This window comes from Balaenoptera borealis (genome assembly GCF_965194805.1).
Source record: "Balaenoptera borealis genome assembly, chromosome: 19".
NCBI classification, from domain to species: domain Eukaryota; kingdom Metazoa; phylum Chordata; class Mammalia; order Artiodactyla; family Balaenopteridae; genus Balaenoptera; species Balaenoptera borealis.
This window is the reverse complement of record NC_138878.1, coordinates 13,843,002-13,869,007: the sequence shown is the minus strand read 5'-3', so window position 1 is coordinate 13,869,007 and position 26,006 is coordinate 13,843,002. Positions and strand designations below refer to the sequence as shown.

The 26,006-nt window shown below is 40.3% G+C and overlaps 1 protein-coding gene across 7 annotated transcripts in view; it reads right to left on the bottom strand.

Annotated features, from left to right (window-relative positions):
• Positions 1–19,120, bottom strand: part of IST1 (IST1 factor associated with ESCRT-III) — a 37,486-nt gene extending 18,366 nt beyond the window's left edge. The window contains exons 1-2 of one of the 7 annotated variants that reach the window (XM_082369967.1): positions 18,107–18,342; positions 11,817–11,861 (exon numbers count right to left, since the gene is read on the bottom strand). The gene's annotated coding sequence lies outside the window, so the exon portion shown is untranslated. Of the gene's footprint in view, positions 1–1,137; positions 1,219–11,736; positions 11,862–18,106 lie in introns of those variants that run through there. The other 6 variants (XM_082369968.1, XM_082369971.1, XM_082369970.1 and 3 more) reach the window with 6 other exon arrangements.
• Between the last annotated feature and the right edge of the window lie 6,886 nt (positions 19,121–26,006).

Here is a 26,006-nt window from a genome sequence, read left to right as displayed (position 1 = left end):
AACATAATCTGCACACCCATGTTCATAGCAGCATTATTCACTATAGCCAAGCAGTGGAAACAATCTGTCCATTGACAGATGAATGGATAAACAAAATGTATATACGTGTGTATATATACACACACAATGGAGTACTAATATTAGTACACTCCAATAGTCCATGTTGTAGCACATGAGTTTCTTCCATTGAAGGTTAAATAATACTCTATTCATCTATCAATATTCTAGCAGTATTAGTCTATCATACCCCGAAAGAAATCTGTGCAGAAGACCATGAAGACACATGTATACAGATTCTGTGGTAGTAAGGAGGTGGAGGAATGCTAAGTGTCCATTACAAGAAGACAGATAAAATGTAACAGAAACATGACAGAATACTATCCAGAAATCAGAATTAATGAACTAGCTATACTTAGAACAACATGAATAGTCCTTAAAAAACAGAAGTAAAGAACAGGGTTCTAGGTTCAGTATTCCTTTCACTGAATGAAGCTATAAATCCTGAAGAGCATGTATGGAGCAGCTCTTTGAAGATTCTGAAAAGTAAATAATAGAAGCTGGATGGAGCCCAGAATTTGACATGCCAATAAAGTGGCAGTGAGTTTATCACTTTTTTTCCTCTTATATTCACTGGCCTAGATGCAAGGCAGCCTGAAACCCAGAAGTGAGCACTTATAGAGAAAAGAAGAATATCAAGAGAAGCTCTCTAGTCCTGCCTTGAGAGACCAGAAAGGGGACCCCTGGTGTGGACAGAGTGGGTGAAATACACCAAACGAGGAAAGTCAACTCACTGAAAAGACAACATACATCAATGCTGAGATTATACAGACTTTGGAACTGACAAAACTTTAAAGCAGCTACTATAAAAATGTTGCAGCAATTCAACTACACTTCAATAAAAAAAAAAATTTTTTTTAAAGTTGCAACAGGTAAGGCCAAATACTCTTGAAATGAATAATAGAAAGTCTCAGTAAAGAAACAAAAGACATAAAGAGGAAACAAACTTTTTTTTTTTTTTGGCTGCGTGGAACCCAGCCCCAGCAGTGAAAGCCACGAGTCCTAACCACTGGACCACCAGGGAATTCCCGAGGAAACAAACTTTAGAAATGAAAAATACATCAAGAGTAAGAAACTTACTGTATGAGCTGGAGAGCAGAAAGAAAATGACAGCAGAAAAAGCCAATACACTTCAAGATAGGTCAATACTACATAACCAATCTGAAAAACAGAGATAAAAAACATTGAAAAAAGTGATCAAAGCCTCAGATATCTGTAGGACAAACAGCAAAGGATCTAATGTTTGCATTGTCAGAATCCCAGAAGGATGGGAGAAACAGTTTGGTACCAAAAAACTTTTGAAAAAATACTGGCTGAAAACTCCCCCAATTTAGCAAGACATAGATCTACAGACTGAAAGAGCTCAGAGAGCTCCAAAGAAATGTATGCCTGGACTCATCTTAATCAAATTGAACACTAAAGACAAATTTTTTTAAATACTGAAAGCAGTCAGAGAAAAACACGTTACCTATAGATGACCTATTCAAATAATAGATTTCACATCAGAAACAATGGAGGCCAAAAAGTGCCAAAAGAAAAGAACTGTCAACCCAGAATTCTATATCCAGAGACAATATCCTTCAGAAATAAAGGTGAAATAAGTCATTCTCAGATGAGGGAAAGTTAATAAGAAAACTTGGAAAACTAAAAAAAGGAAGAAATAGCAAATATTTATATCTTATATTACAGAAATGGCAAATACCTGGGTAAATATAATAGATGGTTCTTCTCTGGAGTCTCCTAAAACGTATTTGAGGGACACTTCCCTGGTGGTCCAGTGGTTGGGATTCCGCACTTCCACTGCAGGGGGCGTGGGTTCGATCCCTGGTTGGGGATCCTGCATGCCAAGTGGCATGGCCAAAAAAAAAAAATTTGTATTTGACAGTTAAAAGCAAAACTAATAACACTGTCTGACGGGGTTTTTATCAATGTATGTAGATGTAATACATAAGAAAACCACAACATAATAGTATAAAGGGGGACAGGGCAAAGGGACCTATATGTTTCTATATTCCACAATAAGTAATAAAATACTGATTCTAAGTAGATTGTGAAAAGTTATGTACAGCCACTGTAATCTCTAGAGTGACCAGTAAAACATACTGTATCAAAAAATAGACTAAAAAACTTGACAGATTTTAAATTTGATACTAAAGTGTTCAAATAACCCAAAAGAAGGCAGGAAAGCAGAAACAGAAATGAAAAACAGAAAACAAATAATAAATTGGTAGACCTAAAATCAAATATACTAATGATTACATAATTAAATAAAAATGATCTAAACACAAAACACAGAGAATTGTAACTATGTATGGTGACAGATGTTAACTAGACTTTCTAGAATGGTTCAAAAAATGATCCAACTATATACTGCCAAGAAGAAACTCACATCAATACAATAACGTAGGTAGGTTAAAAGTAAAGGATGAGAAGATGGCGGAAGAGTAAGACACGGAGATCACCTTACTTCCCACAGATACATTAGAAATACATCTACACGTGGAACTGCTCCTACAGCACACCCACTGAACGCTGGCAGAAGACGTCAGACCTCCCAAAAAGCAAGAAACTCCCCACGTACTTGGGTAGGGCAAAAGAAAAAAGAAATAACAGAGACAAAAGAATAGGGACGGGACCTGCACCAGTGTGAGGGAGCCGTGAAGGAGGAAAGGTTTCCACGCAGTAGGAAGCCCCTTCGCGGGCAGAGACTGCGGGTGGTAGAGAGGGGAAGCTTCGGAGCCATGGAAGAGAGCGCAGCCACAGGGGTGCGGAGGGCAAAGCGGAGAGATTCCTGCACAGAGGATCGGTGCCGAGCAGCACTCACCAGCCCGAGAGGCTTGTCTGCTCACCCACCAGGGCGGGCGGGGGCTGGGAGGCGAGGCTCGGGCTTCCGTTGGATCGCAGGGAGAGGACTGGGGTTGGCTGCGGGAACACAGCCTGAAGGGGTTAGCGCACCACAGCTAGCCGGGAGAAAGTCCGGGAAAAAGTCTGTAGCTGCCAAAGAGGCAAGAGACTTTTTCTTGCTTCTTTGTTTCACGGTGCACAAGGAAAGGGGATTCAGCGCGCCGCCTAAACGAGCTCCAGAGACGGGCGCGAGCCGCGGCTATCAGCAAGGACCCCAGAGACGGGCATGAGACGCTAAGGCTGCTGCTGCCGCCACCAAGAAGCCTGTGTGCGAGCGCAGGTCACTCTCCACACCGCCCTTCCCGGGAGCCTGTGCAGCCCGCCACTGCCAGGGTCCCGTGATCCAGGGACAACTTCCCCAGGAGAACCTGAGGCGCGCCTCAGGCTGCTGCAACGTCATGCCGGCCGCTGCCGCCACAGGCTTGCCCCACATCCATACCCCTCCCTCCCTCCGGCCCGAGTGAGCCACAGCCCCCGAAGCAGCTGCTCCTTTATCCCCGTCCTGTGTGAGCGAAGAACAGACGCCCTCAGGCGACCCACACGCAGAGGCGGGTCCAAATCCAAAGCTGAACCCCGGGAGCTGTACGAACAAAGAAGAGAAAGGGAAATTTCTCCCAGCAGCCTCAGAAGCAGCAGATTAAAGCTCCACAAACAACTTGATGTACCTGCATCTGTTGAATACCTGAATAGACAACGAATCATCCCAAATTCAGGAGGTGAACTTGGGGAGCAGGATATATTAATTTTTCCCCTTTTCCTCTTTTTGTGAGTGCATATGTGTATGCTTCTGGGTGAGATTTTGTCTGTATAGCTTTGCTTTCACCATTAGTCCTAGGGTTCGGTCCGTCCGTTTTTTTTTTGTTTTTTTAACTTAAAAAATTTTTTTTCGTAATAAATTTTTTCTTAATAATTTTCTTATTTTTTATTTTAAAAAATTTTTAAAAATTTTTTTAATAAATTTTTCTTAATAATTTTTTTCTTATTTCAAAAACTTAAAAATTTTTCTCTTAATAAATTTTCTTAATTTGTGTATTTTAAAAAATTAATAAATTTATTTTAAAAACTTAAAAAAATTTTTTTCTTAATTTTTTTATTTTTCATTATAATAGCTTTATTTTATTTTATTTTATTTTACCCTTTTTCTTTCTATTTTTTCTCCCTTTTATCCTGAGCCGTGTGGATGAAAGGCTCTTGGTGCTCCAGCCAGGCATCAGGGCTGTGCCTCTGAGGTGGGAGAGCCAACTTCAAGACAATAGTCCACAAGAGACCTCCCAGCTCCACGTAATACCAAACGGCGAAAATCTCTCAGAGATCTCCATCTCAACATCAAGACCCAGCTTCACTCAACGACCAGCAAGCTACAGTGCTGGACACCCTATGCCAAACAACTAGCAAGACAGGAACACAGCCCCATCCATTAGCAGAGAGGCTGCCTAAAATCATAATAAGGCCACAGACACCCCAAAACACACCACCGGACGCAGTCCTGCCCACCAGAAAGACAAGATCCAGCCTCATCCACCAGAACACAGGCACTAGTCCTCTCCACCAGGAAGCCTACACAACCCACTGAACCAACCTTAGCCACTGGGGACAGATACCAAAAACAACGGGAACTACGAACCTGCAGCCTGTGAAAAGGAGACCACAAACACAGTGAGATAAGCAAAATGAGAAGACAGAAAAACACACAGCAGATGAAGGAGCAGGGTCAAAACACACCAGACCTAACAAATGAAGAGGAAATAGGCAGTCTACCTGAAAAAGAATTCAGAATAATGATAGTAAAGATGATCCAAAATCTTGGAAATACAATAGACAAAATACAAGAAACATTTAACAAGGACGTAGAAGAACTAAAGAGGAACCAAGCAACGATGAAAAACACAATAAATGAAATTAAAAATACTCTAGAAGGGATCAATAGCAGAATAACTGAGGCAGAAGAACGGATAAGTGACCTGGAAGATAAAATAGTGGAAATAACTACTGCAGAGCAGAATAAAGAAAAAAGAATGAAAAGAACTGAGGACAGTCTCAGAGACCTCTGGGACAACATTAAACGCACCAACATTCGAATTACAGGGGTCCCAGAAGAAGAAGAGAAAAAGAAAGGGACTGAGAAAATATTTGAAGAGATTATAGTTGAAAACTTCCCTAATATGGGAAACGAAATAGTTAATCAAGTCCTGGAAGCACAGACAGTCCCATACAGGATAAATCCAAGGAGAAACACGCCAAGACACATATTAATCAAACTATCAAAAACTAAATACAAAGAACAAATATTAAAAGCAGCAAGGGAAAAATAACAACACATAAGGGAATCTCCATAAAGTTAACAGCTGATCTTTGAGCAGAAACTCTGCAAGCCAGAAGGGAGTGGCAGGACATATTTAAAGTGACGAAGGAGAAAAACCTAAAACCAAGATTACTCTACCCAGCACTGATCTCATTCAGATTTGATGGAGAAATTAAAACCTTTACAGACAAGCAAAAGCTGAGAGAGTTCAGCACCACCAAACCAGCTTTACAACAAATTCTAAAGGAACTTCTCTAGGCAAGAAACACAAGAAAAGGAAAACACCTACAATAACAAACCCAAAACATTTAAGAAAATGGGAATAGGAACATACATATCGATAATTACCTTAAATGTAAATGGATTAAATGCTCCCACCAAAAGACACAAACTGGCTGAATGGATACAAAAACAAGACCCATATATATGCTGTCTACAAGAGACCCACTTCACACCTAGGAACACAGACAGACTGAAAGTGAGGGGATGGAAAAAAATATTCCATGCAAATGGAAATCAAAAGAAAGCTGGAGTAGCAATTCTCGTATCAGACAAAATAGACTTTAAAATAAAGACTATTACAAGAAACAAAGAAGGACACTATATAACGATCAAGGGATCGATCCAAGAAGAAGGTATAACAATTTAAGTATTTATGCACCCAACATAGGAGCACCTCAAAACATAAGACAAATACTAACAGCCATAAAAGGGGAAATCGACAGTAACACAATCACAGTAGGGGACTTTAACACCCCACTTTCACCAAAGGACAGATCATCCAAAATGAAAATAAATGAGGAAACACAAGCTTTAAATGATACATTAGGGCTTCCCTGGTGGCGCAGTGGTTAGGAATCTGCCTGCCAATGCAGGGGACACGGGTTCGAGCCCTGGTCTGGGAAGATCCCACATGCCGCAGAGCAACTAAGCCCATGAGCCACAACTACTGAGCCTGCGTGTCTGGAGCCTGTGCTCCGCAACGGGAGAAGCTGCGACAGTGAGAGGCCCGCGCACCGCGATGAAGAGTGGCCCCCGCTCGCCGCAACTGGAGAAAGCCCTCGCACAGAAACGAAGACCCAACACAGCCAAAAATAAAAATAAATAAATAAATTTTTTTAAAAATATATACATTAAACAAGATGGATTTAATTGATATTTATAGGACATTCCACCCAAAAACAACAGAATACACATTTTTCTCAAGTGCTCATGGAACATTCTCCAGGATAGATCATATCTTGGGTCACAAATCAAGCCTTGGTAAATTTAAGAAAATTGAAATCGTATCAAGTATCTTTTCTGACCACAACCTTATGAGACTAGATATCAATTACAGGAAAAGATCTGTAAAAAATACAAACACATGGAGGCTACACAATACACTACTTAATAACGAAGTGATCACTGAAGAAATCAAAGGGGAAATCAAAAAATACCTAGAAACAAATGACAGTGGAGACACGATGACCCAAAACCGATGGGATGCAGCAAAAGCAGTTCTAAGAGGGAAGTTTATAGCAATAAAAGCCTACATCAAGAAACAGGAAACACCTCGAATAAACAACCTAATCTTGCACCTAAAGCAATTAGAGACAGAAGAACAAAAAAACCCCAAAGCTAGCAGAAGGAAAGAAATCATAAAGATCAGATCAAAAATAAATGAAGGAGGGCTTCCCTGGTGGCGCAGTGGTTGAGAATCTGCCTGCCAATGCAGGGGACACGGGTTCGAGCCCTGGTCTGGGAAGATCCCACATGCCGCGGAGCAACAAGGCCCGTGAGCCACAACTACTGAGCCTGCGCGTCTGGAGCCTGTGCTCCGCAACTAGAGAGGCCGCGATAGTGAGAGGCCCGCGCACCGCGATGAAGAGTGGCCCCCACTTGCCGTACCTGGAGAAAGCCCTCGCACAGAAATGAAGACCCAACACAGCCAAAAATAAATAAAATAAAATAAATTAATTTAAATAAATAAATAAATAAATAAATAAAGGAAGGAAACAATAGCAAAGATCAATAAAACTAAAAGCTGGTTCTTTGAGAAGATAAACAAAATTGATAAACCATTAGCCAGACTCATCAAGAGAAAAAGGGAGAAGACTCAAATCAATAGAATTAGAAATGAAAAAGTAACCACTGACACTGCAGAAATACAAACGATCATGAGAGATTACTACAAGCAACTCTATGCCAATAAAATGGACAACCTGGAAGAAATGGACAAATTCTTAGAAATGCACAACCTGCCGAGACTGAACCAGGAAGAAATAGAAAATATGAACAGACCAATCACAAGTAATGAAATTGAAACTGTGATTAAAAATCTTGCAACAAACAAAAGCCCAGGACCAGATGGCTTCACAGGCGAATTCTATCAAACATTTAGAGAAGAGCTAACACCCATCCTTCTCAAACTCTTTCAAAATATTGCAGACGGAGGAACACTCCCCAACTCATTCTACGAGGCCACCATCACCCTGATACCAAAACCAGACAAATATGTCACAAAGAAAGAAAACTACAGGCCAACATCACTGATGAACATAGCTGCAAAAATCCTCAACAAAATACTAGCAAACAGAATCCAACAGCACATTAAAAGGATCATACACCATGATCAAGTGGGGTTTATTCCAGTAATGCAAGGATTCTTCAATATATGCAAATCAATCAACGTGATACACCATATTAACAAATTGAAGGAGAAAAACCATATGATCATCTCAATAGATGCAGAGAAAGCTTTCGACAAAATTCAACACCCATTTATGATAAAAGCCCTGCAGAAAGTAGGCATAGAGGGAACTTTCCTCAACATAATAAAGGCCATATATGACAAACGCACAGCCAACATTGTCCTCAATGGTGAAAAACTGAAACCATTTCCACTAAGATCAGGAACAAGACAAGGTTGCCCACTCTCACCACTATTATTCAACATAGTTTTGGAAGTGTTAGCCACAGCAATCAGAGAAGAAAAAGAAATAAAAGGAATCCAAATTGGAAACAAAGAAGTAAAGCTGTCACTGTTTGCAGATGACATGATACTATACATACAGAATCCTAAAAATGCTACCAGAAAACTACTAGAGCTAATCAATGAATTTGGTAAAGTAGCAGGATACAAAATTAATGCACAGAAATCTCTTGCATTCCTATACACTAATGACGAAAAATCTGAAAGTGAAATTAACACTCCCATTTACCATTGCAACAAAAAGAATAAAATATCTAGGAATAAACCTACCTAAGGAGACAAAAGACCTGTATGCAGAAAATCATAAGACACTGATGAAAGAAATTAAAGATGATACAAATAGATAGAGATATACCATGTTCTTGGATTGGAAGAATCAACATTGTGAAAATGACTCTACTACCCAAAGCAATCTACAGATTCAATGCAATCCCTATCAAACTACCAATGGCATTTTTCACAGAACTAGAACAAAAAATTTCACAATTTGTATGGAAACACAGAAGACCCTGAATAGCCAAAGCAATCTTGAGAACGAAAAATGGAGCTGGAGGCATCAGGCTCCCTGACTTCAGACTACATTACAAAGCTACAGTAATCAAGACAGTTTGGTACTGGCACAAAAACAGAAACATAGATCAATGGAACAGGATGGAAAGCCCAGAGGTAAACCCATGCACATATGGTCACCTTATCTTTGATAAAGGAGGCAAGCATATACAGTGGAGAAAAGACAGCCTCTTCAATAAGTGGTGCTGGGAAAACTGGACAGGTACATGTAAAAGTATGAAATTAGAACACTCCCTAACACCATACACAAAAATAAACTCAAAATGGATTAAAGATCTAAATGTAAGGCCAGACACTATCAAACTCTTAGAGGAAAACATAGGCGGAACACTCTATGACATAAATCCCAGCAAGATCCTTTTTGACCCACCTCCTAGAGAAATGGAAATAAAAACAAAAATAAACAAATGGGACCTAATGAAACTTAAAAGCTTTTGCACAGCAAAGGAAACCATAAACAAGACCAAAGGACAACCCTCAGAATGGGAGAAAATATTTGCAAATGAAGCAACTGACAAAGGATTAATCTCCAAGATTTACAAGCAGCTCATGCAGCTCAATAACAAAAAAACAAACAACCCAATCCAAAAATGGGCAGAAGACCTAAACAGACATTTCTCCAAAGAAGATATACAGATTGCCAACAAACACATGAAAGAATGCTCAACATCATTAATCATTAGAGAAATGCAAATCAAAACTACAATGAGATATCATCTCATACCAGTCAGAATGACCATCATCAAAAAATCTAGAAACAATAAATGCTGGAGAGGGTGTGGAGAAAAGGGAACACTCTTGCACTGCTGGTGGGAATGTAAATTGATACAGCCACTATGGAGAACAGTATGGAGGTTCCTTAAAAAACTAAAAATAGAACTACCATATGACCCAGCAATCCCACTACTGGGCATATACCCTGAGAAAACCATAATTCAAAAAGAGTCATGTACCAAAATGTTCATTGCAGCTCTATTTACAATAGCCAGGACATGGAAGCAACCTAAGTGGCCATCATCGGACGAATGGATAAAGAAGATGTGGCACATATATACAATGGAATATTACTCAGCCAAAAAAAGAAACAAAATGGAGGTATTTGTAGTGAGGTGAATGGAGTTAGAGTCTGTCATACAGAGTGAAATAAGTCAGAAAAAGAAAAACAAATACAGTATGCTAACACATACATATGGAATCTAAGGGAAAAAAAAAAGTCATGAAGAACCTAGTGGCAAGACGGGAATAAAGACACAGACCTACTAGAGAATGGACTTGAGGATACGGGGAGGGGGAAGGGTAAGATGTGACAGGGTGAGAGAGTGGCACGGACATATATACACTACCAAATGTAAAATAGCTAGCTAGTGGGAAGCAGCCACATAGCACAGGGAGATCAGCGCGGTGCTTTGTGACCACCTAGAGGGGTGGGATAGGGAGGGTGGGAGGAAGGGAGACACAAGTGGGAAGAGATATGGGAACATATGTATATGTATAACTGATTCACTTTGTTATAAAGCAGAAACTGACACACCATTGTAAAGCAATTATACTCCAATAAAGATGTTAAAAAAAAAAAAAGTAAAGGATGAAAAAAGTAGATCACGCAAACACTACTCAAAAGAAAGCTGAAAGCTGTACCTTTCGACCCCCTCTACCCATTTCGTTACAAACTTCCAGTTATAAAATAAATGAGTCATGGGATGTAATGTACAATGTGGTGTAGTGACTATGGTTAATACTGTACTGCATATTTGAAAGTTGCTAAGAAAATAAATCTTTTTTTTTTATTATTTTTTAATTTTCTGGCTGTGCCGCATGGCATGTGGGATATGGGATCTTAGTTCCCTGACCAGGAATTGAACCCACGCTTCCTGCAGTGGAAGCGTAGAGTCTTAACCACTGGACTGCAAGGGAAGTCCCAAGAGAATAAATCTTAAAAGTTCTCATCAAAAGAGAAAGAATTGTAACTCGGTATGGTGATAGATGTTAACTAGACTTACTGTTGTGATCATTTCACAATACATACAAATATCAAATCATGTTGTACACCTGAAACTAATAAAATGTTATACATCAATTATATCTCAACTTAAAAAAAAAAGCTGAAGGGGCTATATTGTTAAACAAAGTAGACTTCAGCAAGAATAGCCAGGGATACAAAGGAATATTATATAATCATTAAAGGGTGAATTCACGAAGAAAATGTAACAATACTAATAGTGAATTCACAGAACAACGGAGCTTCAAAATACAAGAAGACAGGACAGGACAAAGAAACAAATCCCTAATTGTAGTTGGAGCCTTCAACTGTACTTCCCTCTGTAATTCATCAAACTAGTAGACAGAATATCAGGATATAGAAGAAGTGAACACCAATTGTATCTTACTGACATTTATATAGAACACTTCCACTCAACACAGCAAAGCACAGGGAACGTTCATGAATATAGACCATATCCTGAGGTACAAAACAAACCTTAACAAATTAAACAGAACTTAAGTCACCCAAAGTATATTCTTTAACTGCAATGGAAATTAACCAAAAATCAGTAACAAGAAAGATAACAAAATCCCCAAACACTTGGAAATTAAACACCATTACTTCTAAATAATCCATGTTAAAGAGGAAGCTTTAAGTGGAAATTATTTTTAAAGGTTTAAACTGCAAGAAAATGAAAATTAAAATATAACACCAAATTTGTGGTTGAAGCTAAAGCAGTGCTTAGGGCAAAATTTACAACTCTAAATGTTTACATTAGGAAAGAAGAAAAGTCTCGGGACTTCCCTGGCGGTGCAGTGATTAAGAATTCACCTGCCAATGGAGGAACACGGGTTCGAGCCCTGGTCCGGGAAGATCCCACATGCCACGGAGCAACTACTGAGCCTGCACTCTAGAGCCCGCGTGCCACGACTACTGAAGCCTGCGCACCTAGAGCCCGTGCTCCGCAACAAGAGAAGCCACCACAATGAGAAGCCCGCGCAGGGCAACGAAGAGTAGCCCCTGCTCACCGCAACCAGAGAAAGTCCGAGCGCAGCGACGAAGACCCAACGCAGCTGAAAATAAATAAATAAATAAATTTATATTAAAAAAGAAGGTAGGTCTCAAATTAGTAATCTAAGCTTCCACCACAAGTAACGACAAAAAGAGCAAAACTAACCCAAAGCAAGCAGAAGGAAACAATAAAAACAAGGCAAAAACCAATGAAACAGAAAAGAGGAAAATCAATAAAACCAAATGCAGGTTCTTTTGAAAAGAGGAAGGAGGGAGAGAGGGGGAGGGAGAGAGAGAGAGAGAGGAGACACAAATTACCAGTGTCAGTACGAAAAGAGACGGATATCATTACAGATCCTACAAATATTAGAAGGGAACATTATTACTAATCTACACCTATAAATTCAACCATGAGACAAAATGGACAAATCTGTTAGAAATGCAATTTACCAAAATTGACACAAAGAGAAACTATATTCAACATCTTGTAATAACCTATAACGGAAAAAAATCTGAAAAAGAAGAGATATACATGTATAACTTAATCACTTTGCTGTACACCCAAAGCTAACACAACACTGTAAATCAACTATACTTCAATTAAAAAAAAAAAAAACTTACACAAAGAAATCGAAAATGTAATTGCCCTTAAACATTACAAAAATTGAATATAAAATTAGGAACCATTCCAGAAGAAAATCCAGGCCCAGGTAGCTTCTCTGTCAAACATTTAAGGAAAATTAGCACAAATATTTATATGAACCCTCACACCTCAAAAGGCTGGTATGAGGATTAAATGAAAATCTGTGGAGTTTAGGGAATTCCCCGGTTGTCCAGTGGTTAGGACTCCGTGCTTTCACTGGCGAGGGCCTGGGATCAATCCCTGGTTGGGGAACTAATATCCCGCAAGCCTTGCGGTATGGCCAAAAAAAAAAAAAAAATTGTGGCATTTAGAACAGTGCCTAGAACATACGTACACAATAAGCACCATATAAACATTAGTTAAAAAAAAACTCTAGGGGACTTCCCTGGTGGTCCAGTGGTGAATAATCCACCTTCCAATGCAGAGGACGCGGGTTCGATCCCTGGTCGGGGAACTAGAATCCCACATGCCGCGGGGCAACTAAACCTGCGCACCACAACTACTGAGCTCACATGCCTCAACGAGAGAGCCTGTGTGCCGCAAACTACAGAACCCACACGCTATGGAACCTGCGGGCCACAACTAGAGAAGAGAAAACCAGCACACCGCAACTAGAGAGAAGCCTGCGCACTGCAACAAAAGATCCCAAATGCCTCAACAAAGATCCTGCCTGCTGCAACTAAGACATGACACAGCCAAAAATAAATTAAATAAATAAATTTAAAAAAAAAAAAAAAAGAAAGAAAACTCTAGGGAGTTCCCTGGTGGTCCAGTGGTTAGGATTCCGGACTTTCACTGCTGTGGCCCAGGTTTGATGCCTGGTTGGGGAACTGAGATCCCACAAGCCAAGGGGTGTGGCCAAAAAATAAATAAAATAAAGTAAAATAAAATATACTCTAGTCAACAGACCCATACTCTGGGCTTCTCTGGTGACGCAGTGGTTAAGAATCCACCTGCCAATGCAGGAGACACGGGTTCGAGCCCTGGTCCGGGAAGATCCCACATGCCACGGAGCAACTGGACCTGTGCACCACAACTACTGAGCCTGCGCTCTAGAGCCTGCGAGCCACAACTACTGAGCTTGCATGGTACAACTACTGAAGCCTGCACGCCTAGAGCCGGTGCTCCGCAACAAGAGAAGCCACCGCAATGAGAAGCCCGCGCACCGCAACGAGGAGTGGCCCCCGCTCGCCGCCAACTAGAGAAGGCCCGAGCGCAACAACGAAGATCCAACGCAGCCAGAAATTTAAAAAAAAAAAAAAAAGACCCATACTCAAAGAAAAAGTCTAATAATCTAAAGATCAGCTGATAAATAAAACTTAAAAACTGAATAGCTGATGTACAATATTACATAAGTTATAATATTGATTGTTATACAATACAGTGATTCACAATTTTTAAAGGTTACGCTCCATTATTAAATGGAATTTTGTATGTGTCTTAGGTTAAAATAAAAAGTTAAAGGTATGCTTTGTATCTCTTTTCCCCTGCTTTAACTTTTTTGATTAACTGTTTTGACCTCATTGGAGGATTTCAACTGTATATAATCAGTATAGCTCTTCTTCAAGGCAAACACTATTTCTGAGGTTCCACTGTTATTCTCACACTGCATTACAGTACTTAGTACAAAGCTGTCACTCATTCATTATGTTAATTAGTGGAAATTTAACTAAAAATAACATTGTTTTTTTGAATTTCACAAACTTACAGAATCTAGTTTTGTTTTAGATTTAAGGAAAGGAAAATAATTTGCCAAAACACTTTGTCAACTTGAGTTCTGAGGATTTTCAGCTTTCAGAAATTAGATTCCTGTGCATGAGGGAAGAGAGATGGGAACATATTGTATATGTATGACTGATTCACTTTGTTATAAAGCAGAAGCTAACACACCATTGTAAGGCAATTATACTTCAATAAAGATGTTTAAAAAAAAAAAAAAAAGAAATTAGATTCCTGGACTTCCCTGGTTGCCCAGTGGTTAAGACTCCGTGCTTCCAATGCAGGGGGCACAGGTCCTAAATAATTACCAATATATTTTAAAAATCATTAGACCCAAAACTTATCTAATACAAAAGATCAATTTAATTACCATTTCAGGATTTTTTTGGGGGGGGCCATGGAGCACAGCTTGCAGGGATCTTAGTTCCCTGACCAGGGACGGAACCTGGGCCCCAGCAGTGAAAGTGCCAAGTCCTTATCACTGGACCTCCAGGGAATTCCCACATTTCAGGATTTGAACCTGTGTTTCCAAAGCTAACTACCGTAAACTTTGTATCTTGCATGATTAGGAATATTAATTTTAGGAATAACCTAAAAGTTAATAAACTATTCTGGTCAACAGTTACTGTTTTATACATATACAAACACTTATACACATAAAACAAACATATACACATTACCACATACTAATATCGTCCAATACCTAATTTAAAATTCTCTTCTGATTTAGAGGTTATTCCAAGATCATTTTGTGCCTCAACATTTTTACTGTCATTCATCCACTCACCAAACATTTGTTGAGTGCTATTCTATCAAGTACTGTGCTAAGCCAACAGAGACAAGAGACATTTAAGTAAGATGTGACCCTGGTGTTTCAAGGAGTTCACAATCTAATGGGGACAACTGACACAAAAACAACTATAAGATACATAAACAACTATAACATAAACCTTATAAAAGGATTATGAACCAGTGATTGCAAATCTAGTTCTCAGTATTCTACTATTTTTATTAATGTAACACCATTATGTCACACACTGGTCAGCAACCTCATGTTTCCTTCTTGGCTCTTTCCGATCCCTCACTTTACCCCAGACCTTAACATTGGAACAACAAACTGATCTAGTCCCTCTTTTATCACTCAGCTCCCGGAGCCTTTTAAAACTGGATAATCTCTCCATCCTGAATAAGGGAAAATGTAAAACCATGGATTGGCTCATTCCTCATGTTACTTGGGGGGAGAAGGGAAAGACTGCTGCAGCTCAGAACAGCTACCCAAATTAGTGAAGCTGCCCAGAGGCACTAATCCTGAAAACTTTAGCTAGAAATAGCAGAACAGACCCTCATGTCCTAAGAAACCAACTTTAGAGTCTTGTAGCTCCAAAAGAACCAAGCTGTGAAGGGAGGCAACAGAGTCAACAGTGGATAGAATGATATTTTGTAGTACATAGGAAAACTTCTGTATTTGAAATGTATTATTTTATTTATCCTGAATACTTCTTTCTTATAAAATAAGTGATGTAAACAGATTTAGGTATGATTTAGGTATTGCGGACATGAAGATGTGACATAAAAGTACAAGCAAGCTAGAAGGCATTTCCAAGATAATATAGCCCAATTCTTAAAACCATTTCATTTACAGAATGCCAAGTTTACATATTTTCACACTATAATCAAATCTCCAGTGACCAAACTAATCAAGATTGAAAAGCTAATAAAATAAAGGACCACAAAACTAGTAGCATCATGTACAACTCACAAGAAAAGTACAGGCTTCAGAATTCAGAGACCATCAAGATTTTCTGGAAGGAGCTATAAATACTGAAATGTGTAGGCATTATAAAAGGATCTTTATCTTGTTTCTCAATAAAAGTAACATTAAAAAATTCTTTGGGTATACTTTTACCAAGAGTTTCTCTTAAGGCATATTTTTACAAAGTTGTAATGATGGACTCTGATCACTAGTGAATCCTTTTATCACTTAACAGCATATCTGCTACAGCCTTTAGAACCTTATTTTAATGGCTGCCTAATACCACACTGAGTAATCATTTTTAATTCATTCCCCAACCATTTTATATTTGCCATATAAAATAATGCTGAAATTAGTATTCATGTGCATACTACTTTTCCTGTATTTTAAATTACTTCATTAGACTGCACTCTTTTCTATTTTTTTTTTTCTAGTTTTATTTTTAAGTCAAAAGAGACTACACATCATTGGGACTTGATTCTGATTTTAAAGGAATGAGAGCTTAAACTAAGTAGACTAGAGTTGGGGATTCTGGAACTCCTATCACTGAGAAGCCAGAGGCACAGGAAGAGAGGGAGAAGGAAAACAATTTGGAAAGAACAATAACACTACCTTAAAAACGAGAAAACTTGAGAAACTGGGTGGCTTTAAAATGTAATACTGGGCTTCCCTGGTGGCGCTGTGGTTAAGAATCCGCCTGCCAATGCAGGGGACACGGGTTCGAGCCCTGGTCCAGGAAGATCCCACATGCCGCGGAGCAACTAAGCCCGTGCACCACAGCTACTGAACCTGCGCTCTAGAGCCCGCGAGCCACAACTACTGAGCCCAAGTGCCACAACTACTGAAGCCCATGCGCGTAGAGCCCGTGCTCCGCAACGGGAAGCCTCCGCAACGAGAAGCCACCGCAATGAGAAGCCCGCGCACCACAATGAAGAGTAGCCCCTGCTCGCTGCAACTACAGAAAGCCCGCACACAGCAACGAAGATCCAACAGCCAAAAATAAATTAAAAAAAAAAAAAGTAATACTAACATTGAGGTTTCAAAACAATCTTTTATCCTCTAATAAAAGGATATTACTAAGTCCTCCTATCCCAGAAGATGAGGTTCTAAGGAAGTTGTAAAAACAAAATTTCCCGTGGAAATTTCTCCGTAGGTAAAGGAGTCAAAGGGGGGAAGGGGGGAGGTGGAGGAAACATATATATCAACCATTACTTTATTAAATAAATACACAACGGGGGTATAAACGAAACAAGATTGGACATGAACTGATCGTTGTTGAAGCTGGATTAGGAGGGAATTCATTAGTCTTTACCTTTGTCTGTTTGCAATGTTCGTAATAAAAAGTTAAAAAATAATGAATACGCAAGCATAATAGAAAAACTATGACCAGCTCTTAATTTCAATCTTACTACTTCAGAGAGTGGAAGTAGCTGTCTCTCCCATTACCTAATCATTAAACCGGACGCTCTTCGGTCCCGATCCTGGTAAAACTTTATACAGGTCGAGTTTCAAGTCCTCTCACCTCCAGCACCGCGCAAGAGGAGCGACGAGAACAGAAGAGGAAGGGGGCAAGGACAGGGCTACAGGCTCCTCACAAGATTGCTCATCAGACAGGCAAGGGTCTCCGAAAGGGGGTCAGAGGTCGCTTTATGTTTCCGCTAAAGAAAAACTCAGTTTCTTCCGGGGCCCCCAGGTACCTTCCCAGGAGGCCGCCCCGCCCGGGGGGAGGCTGCCGGGCTCGGAGGCTCACAGACTCCCGCAGGCACCAGGGACACAACCTTACCGAAGCCTCCCTGGGCCAGAAGGGACTGGGTAAGGGAGTCTCCGAGAGCGCCGGCCCGGCCCTGTGCCCGTTGGGTGCCGAAGCCCAAGCCGCGGCGTTTCCGCCCCGGGGAAGTGACGCCTCGGAGCAGGGAGGACAACAAGAAAGTTTGGCGGCGTCAAGTATTCGGGACCAACGGTCTCCAAGTTTACCGCGGCCCTGCCACGCCCCCGGGCCCGGCCTTGGGCGGCCTTCCGCGCCGCAGCCCTTCCGGCCCGACCTCCAGCCTGACCCTCACATCCAGGATCCTTCTTTTTCTCCTCAGCTGCCACCTCAAGGTCCTCTGAATCCCGGGCTAGGGACTACTAAATCCGGGGCGCAGTGTGAGGAGGAAAACAAAGATCCTTGACGCTGAAGAAGCCACACTCACCTGACCGAATCCGGACCTGAACACGGAAGAGACAGACCTGGAGATGAAACCTCAGCATCCAAAATGGCGGCTAACTAGTCCTCAGCACAATGAGCAGGGCGGAGGGATCCGCGGGGCCGAGCTAGCCACGCCCTCTTTCCAGGGATTGGCTGAGCGCCCTCCGCTCGGGACTCACGCCCCGAGGGCGTCCGGGCTCCCCCGCCCAGCTCCCTTCGGAGCCAGCGCGGCCGGGGACTACTTCCAGCGGCGGAGGCATGGACGGTAGCGGAATACACGTCACGTAGCCAGAGTCACCTGCTGGGGCGCTGCTTGGATTTAGCTGGTGTCGACCCGGGCGCGGGGAGGTTGGCGGAGGAGGCTTGTTTTCCGAATCCGCGCGCAGTGCCATGTTAGTGTTGTTCCAGTCTCTGGAAAAGTCGGCTTCAGCACCGCCTCCCAAACACCCTGAGTTACTCTCTGAGATTTGCTCTTGTCCCTCGCTCGACTCCACTCGCCATGGAGGCTTTCCTCCTGCGTTTCGGTTTCTTTCATCAAATGACCTGCTGAGCAGGATTCCACCCTTCTCTGGCAACACACCGCTCTTTATCCGACTCTAAGCACTCCTCCCTTAGGCCACCCACCCTCTCTCCTAACCACTCTGAATACTCCTGCCCCGCTTTGAAACCAAGTGTGATTGCTCTTGCAATCAGAATATCTACAGTATTACTTATTTAAGATATTTCCTCAGCACCACATTGTCTGGGAATTTACTTTATCTCTGGATTCCGAGGAAACTTTTTCATTTAGTTATCTTTGTGTTCAACTTGAAAACCATTCTCTCTGCTTAACGTTGGAAGGGGATTCCTGAGCTCTTAGCTTCCAGAAGGAGGTAATCCTGCCCCCTGCTGTACAGGCTGCATCTACCAAGACCAAAATTGTGGTTTGCTAAATTGTGATGCGGTAATATGACAAGGATGGAGCTACGTGTATCCATAAGAGGGTCATATGGATTTAGAAATAATGTGTCTGTATAACCACTTGCAGTATTTCTAAATTAAAACCAGCTTTCAGAACTTCAAAATACACTGTACTTTTTTCATTTAATATGTGGTGGATTTTTTTTTTTTTTGGTAAATGCGTGCATATATGAATTGAGTCCATTTTGCAATAAAGTAATAGCATCTTAAAAAAAAAAGAGAGTAAATTGCTCGAATTTAAAGAGCCTTAGAAACACAGCAACCAAATGTTACCTGTGTGGACCTTGTTTAGATACTGATTCAAACCAATTTATAGTCTTTTTTTGGCCGCACCTAGCGGCAAGCGGGATCTTAGTTCCCCCACCAGGGAGGAAACCCGTGTCCCCTGCGTTGGGAGCTCGGAGTCTTAACCACTGGACCGCAAGGGAAGTCCCCCCATAGTCTTTTATAAAGATATTATTTTAGACAATTCTGAAAATTAGATGATGGCCCAGGTATTATATGGTACCAACTAACCAAAGAATTGTTACTTTCTTAAGCATGAAAATAGCACTGAGATTTTGTAAGAAGAGGTCCTTTTTTTTTTAATGAATTTATTTTGTTTATTTATTTATTTTTGGCTGCGTTGGGTCTTCATTGCAGCACACGGGCTTTCTCTAGTTGTGGCATGTGGTGGGGGGGCTACTTTTCGTTGTGGTGCCCGGGCTTCTCGTTGCGGTGGCTTCTCTTGTTGCAGAGTACGGGCTCTAGGTGCACAGGCTTCAGTAGTTGTGGCGCATGGGGTTAGTTGCTCTGTGGCATGCGGGCTCTTCCCGGACCAGGGCTCGAACCCCTGTCCCCTAGCGTTGGCAGGCGGATTCTTAACCACTGAGCCACCAGGGAAGTCCCTCCCAGTATGCATTTCTTAAACAATTTAAAAAGAATCTCTTCTTGGGCTTCCCTGGTGGCGCAATGGTTAAGAATCCGCCTGCCAATGCTAGGGGACAGGGGTTCGAGCCCTGGTCCGGGAAGAGCCCGCATGCCACGGAGCAACTAAGCCCGTGCGCCACAACTACTGAGCCCGCGTGCCACAACTACTGAAGTCTGTGCACCTAGAGCCCGTGCTCTGCAACAAGAGAAGCCACCACAACGAAAAGTAGCCCCCCCCACCACATGCCACAACTAGAGAAAGCCCGTGTGCTGCAATGAAGACCCAACGCAGCCAAAAATAAATTAATTAATTAAAAAAAAAAAGAAATGCATATTGTAGGTAGGGGCAAAAATTTTGATAATTATTGAATTGGATGACAGTTATTATTGTACTATCTTCTCTATATTTAAGTATTTTTTTTACCTTTACTGACTTTATTTCAGCATAACCAGTTAGTTAAAAAGGAAAAAATTTTTTTTAATTGAAGTATAGTTGATTTACAATATTGTGTTAGTTTTCGGTGTACAAATAGCAATTCAGGTGTTTTTTTGCAGGTAATATTCCATTATAGGTTATTACAAGCTATTGGGTATAATTCCCTGTGCTAGTAGTTTGTATCTGTTAATCCCATATCCCTAATTTGTCCCATCCCCTGCCCCGCCCCGTCCCTCTCCCCTCTGGTAACCATAAGTTTGTTTTCTACATCTGTGACTCTGTTTCTGATTTGTATATACATTCATTTGTATTATTTTTTATATTCCACTTATAAGTGATATCATATGGTATTTGTTTTTCTCTGACTTATTTCACTAAGCATAATACTCTCCAGGTCCATCCACATTGCTGCAATATTTCATCCTTTTTATAGCTGAATGATATTCCTCTGTGTGTGTGGTGTCACATCTTTTTTTGGCTGCGCCGTGAGGCATGTGGGATCTTAGTTCCCTGACCAGGGATTGAACCTGCACTCTCTGCAGTGGAAGCACGGAGTCTTTTTTTTTTTTTTTTGGCTGTATCAGGTCTTAGTTGCACCATGCAGGATCTTCATTGAGGCGCGCAGGCTTCTCTCTCTAGTTGTGGCTCATGTGCTCAGTAGTTGCGGCATGTGGGATCCTAGTTCACCGACCAGAGATCAAATCCACATCCCCTGCATTGGAAGGCGGATTCCTAACCACTGGACCACCAGAGAAGTCCCCAGAAGCACGGAGTCTTAACCACTGGACCACCAGGGAAGTCTTCACATCTTCTTAATCCAGTTGTCTGTTGATTGGCACTTCGGTTGCCTCCATGTCTTGGCTATTGTAAATAGTACTGCTGTGAACATTGGGGTGCAAGTATCTTTTCGAATTAGTGTTTCATTTTCTCTGGATAGCTGGATTATATGGTAGTTCTATTTTTAGTTTTTCAAGGAAGCTTCATAGTGTTTTCCATAGTGGCTGCACCAATTTACCTTCCCACCAACAGTGCAGGAGGGTTCCCTTTTCTCCACATCCTGTCTGACATTTATTGTTTGTAGACTTTTTGATGATAGCCATTCTGACAGGTATGAGGTGATACCTCAGTGATTTGCATTTCTCTGATAATTAGCGATGTTGAGCATTTTTTCATGTGCCTGTTAGCCATCTGTTTGTCTTCTTTAGAAAAATGCCTATTCAAGTCTTCTGCCCATGTTTTGATTAGGTTGTTTTTGGGGGGTTTTTTTTTTGTTTTTTTTTTTGTTTTGATATTGAGTTGTGTGAGCTGTTGGTATGTTTTGGATATTAACCTCTTGCCAGTCGCATCATTTGCAAGTATTTTCTCCCATTCCATAGGTTGTCTTTTTGTTTTGTTGATGGTTTCCTTTGCTATGCAAAAGGTTTTAAGCTTACTTAGGTCCCATCTATTTCTTTTGGCTTTTATTTCTTTTGCCTTGGGAGACTGATCTAAGAAAATATTGCTGCGATTTTTGTCAAAGATTTATGTTCTGCCTATGTTTTCCTCTAGGAGTTTTATAGTATCTGGCCTTATATTTAACTCTTTAATCCATTTTGGTTTTGTTTTAATTAATTAATTTATTTATTTAATTGGCTGCATCAGGTCTTAGTTGTGGCACGTGGGCTCTTTGTTGCAGTGCATGGGCTTCTCTCTAGTTGTGGAATGCGGGTTTTCTCTCTCTAGTTGTGGCACACGGGCTCCAGAGCGCGTGGGTTCTGTAGTTTCTGACACGTGGGCTGTCTCATTGAGGTGCGCAAGCTCAGTAGTTGTGGCGCGCGGGCTTAGTTGCCTCGCGGCATGTGGGATCCTAGTTCCCCAACCAGGATTTGAACCTGCGTCCCCTGCATTGGAAGGCAGACTCCCCACCACTGGACCACCAGAGTAGTCCCTCTTTAATCTGACAGGTATGAGGTGATACCTCATTTATTGTATAGTGGATACCTCATATTTTTGTGTATGGTGTTAGAGAATGTTCTAATTTCATTCTTTTACAGGTAGCTGTCCAGTTTTCCCAGTACCCTCCATTGTATATTCTTGCCTCCTTTGTCAAAGATTAATTAACCATAGGTGCGTGGGTTTGTTTCTGGGCTCTCTATTCTCTTCCCTTGATCTATGTGTCTGTTTTTGTGCCAATACAATGCTGTTTTGATTATTGTAGCTTTGTAGTATAGTGTAAGGTCTGGGAGGGTTATCCAGCTTTGTTCTTTTTTCTCAGGATTGCTTTGGCAATTTGGGGTCTTTTGTGGTTCCACATAAATTTTAGGGTTATTTGTTCTATTTCTGTGAAAAATGTCCTGGGTATTTTGATAGGGATTACATTAAATCTGTAGATTGCTTTAGGTAATATGGCCAGTTTAATAGAATTGATTCTTCCAATCCAAGAGCACGGGATATCTTTCCATTTCTTTGAATCATCTTTAATTTCTTTTATCAGTGTTTTATAGTTTTCAAAGTATGTTTTAAAATGTTCATAGGGAACTTCCCCAGTGGCGCAGTGGTTAAGAATCTGCCTGCCAATGCAGGGGACACGGGTTCGAACCCTGGTCCGGGAAGATCCCACATGTCGCAGAGCAACTAAGCCCGTGTGCTACAACTACTGAGCCTGTGATCTAGAGCCTGTGAGACACAACTACTGAGCCCACATGCCACAACTACTGAAGCCCGCGCGCCTAGAGCCTGCACTCTGCAAAAAGAGAAGCCACCGCAATGAGAAGCCTGTTCACCACAATGAAGAGTAGCCCCCACTCGCCACAACTAGAGAAAGCCCACGTGCAGCAACGAAGACCCAACGCAGCCAAAAATAAATAAAATAAAATTTTAAAAAGATAGTAATAAAATGAAGGAAATTCTGACACATACTACAATGTGGATGAACGTTGAAGACATTATGGTAAGTGAAATAAACCAGTCACCAAAACACATGTACCACAGGATTCCAGTTCTATGAGATACTTAGAGGTCAAATTCAGAGACAGAAAGTAGAATGGTGGTTGCCAGGGGGGCTGGGGGAAGAGAGAGTGGGGAGTTATTGTTTAACGGGTACAGAATTTTAGTTTGGGAAGATGGAAAATGTTCTGGTGATGGGTGGTGATGATGGTTACATAACAGTGTGAATGTACTTAATGCCACTGAACTGTACAACTAAAAATTATTAAAATGGTAGCTTTTATATTATGTGTATTTTACCACAATAAAAAAAATATTCACAGTAAAAATTTTCAAATTAAGTCTATGTCATGAGGGAGAATGAAATAAACAGTATATATACTAATAATTAAATGCAAAATGTGGAATCTTCTACAAGAAAACTGGCTCTACATTAAAAGAGACTTAAGAGATATAATAACCAAATGAAATTCAACTGGATCCTGATTAGAAAAAATAGATATTTGGGGGAACAACTTGGGAAATTTGTGTACTAGATATTAGATACTATGGAATTATTGTTAATTTTCATTGGTGTAATAACATAGTTGAGTAGGAGAATGCCCTTATTCTTAGAAGATGCATGCTGAACTGTGTAGAACTGAAGGATCATGATGTCTGCAACTTACTTTCATATAGTTCAGAAAACAAAAAGTGTGTGTGTGCATACTAGGCTATTATATATCTCAATGGGAAGTGGTAGTTTTCCCCCAGAAACTACCAGACTAAGCCAAGATCCCAGCAGTTAAGTATATTCTGATTCTGTTCTGCATTGAGTTTAAAAGCAAAATAAAAGGGACTGAGTTCAATACCTTCTTTTTGTTTTTTGAGGAGAGAAAAATGTTTATGGTTTTTACTAATTTGAGAATATATATATGTAGAGTATAATTAAAGAAAAGCCTATGTAACACTCCCCATGCCATTATTAATTTTTAGAATATATTATTCCAAAATTTTATTTATTTAAAATTTAACACAAATAGGATAATATACACTCTGTTCAGTAAATCTGCTTTTTATACTTTATATATTCTGCGTATCTTTTTATGTCAATACATATAGAGCCACGTTGTCTTTAACAATGGAAGAAGGTATATCATTATTTAGCCAATCTTTTATTGATATTTAGGTAGATTCCAATATATTCTGTAATATGCCATTGTGAATATCCTTCTAAGAATATCTGTGCATATTTTCAGATTATTTCTTAAGGACAGATTCCCATAAGTGGTATTGCAAGTTTAGGGAGTATGCATGTATGAAATTTTGATACCCATGTTATTTATGGGTTGAATTGTACCCCACAGATACATGCGTTGAAGTTCTAACCCCCAGTGTCTCAGAATGTGACTTTATTTGGAGACTTTGTTATGGCACCACATGCAAACTAGCAAAACCCATCACCGGACTTCTCTCCCAGAAGGTTCTATGACTTTATCCTCCTATTGTCCAGCTCCTCATACTCCCCAACTGCAGGCATTATCAACCTTTCTAATCCTTTTGAAACTAAGCAGTTATTTTAATTTGTATATCTTTCAAAATTAGTAAGATTTGCATATCTTTGAAAATTAGTAAGATTGACTCTCTTGTCAATAGCACTCATGATAGTCTTTTGCCCATTTTCCTAATGGTGCAGATAAACTTTTAAAAATAATTTTTAAAGTAGGGCATAAATATGGCAAAACACACACACACACACACACAACTGAAAAAGATGTACAATGAAAATTAAGTCTCCTTCCTCAGACCCTTAGTCCTTCAGTCCCTTGCTCTAGAAGTAAAATAACCATTGCTACCAGATTCTTGTGCCTTTGAGCAAGTTACTTAATCTCTCTGTGCTTCAGTTTCTTCATTTGTAAAATGGGAATAATATCACCTACCTTAATAAAGTTGTTAGGAGGATTAAATGTGTTAATTATGAAAAACTCTTAGAACAGTGTCTGACAATGTTTAATGCTATCGAAATCCTTCCAGTGATATTATCTGCATGTGAAACTATATGTATAAATATGCCTTTTTTTTACACATATAGTAGCATACTATACATACTACAGTTGTCTCTCAGTATCAGGAAGGGATTGGTTCCAGGATCCCCCAAGGATACCAAAATCTCAAGTCCTTTGCATAAAATGCTGTAGTATTTGCATATAACCTATACACATTCTCCAGTGTACTTCAAATCATCCCAATACAACGTGAATGCTATGTAAATAGTTGCCAGTGAGCAGAAAATTCAATTTTTGCTTTTTGGAACTTTCTGGAATTTTCCTTCCCAGTGGTTTCAATCTGAGGTTGATTGAATCCATGGATGTAGAACTGTCGGATATGGAAGGCTGACCATATACTGTAACTTGTCTAGTACTATAACTTGCTTTAAGATACATATCTCGGAGACTGTTCCATATCAGTAGTTATCAATAATTCTCATTCTTTTAAAGAGCTGCATAATATTCCATAGTATATGTGTACCACAGTTTTAAAGTACTGCTCTATTGATGGCATTTAGGTTATTTCCAATATTTTGCCTATACAAACAATGCTGCAATGACTAGATATTTGCGTATATGGATTGTACGAATTGGGTATAAATTCCCAGAAGCAAAAGAACTGGTGAAAGAGTAGGTATATCTTTAAT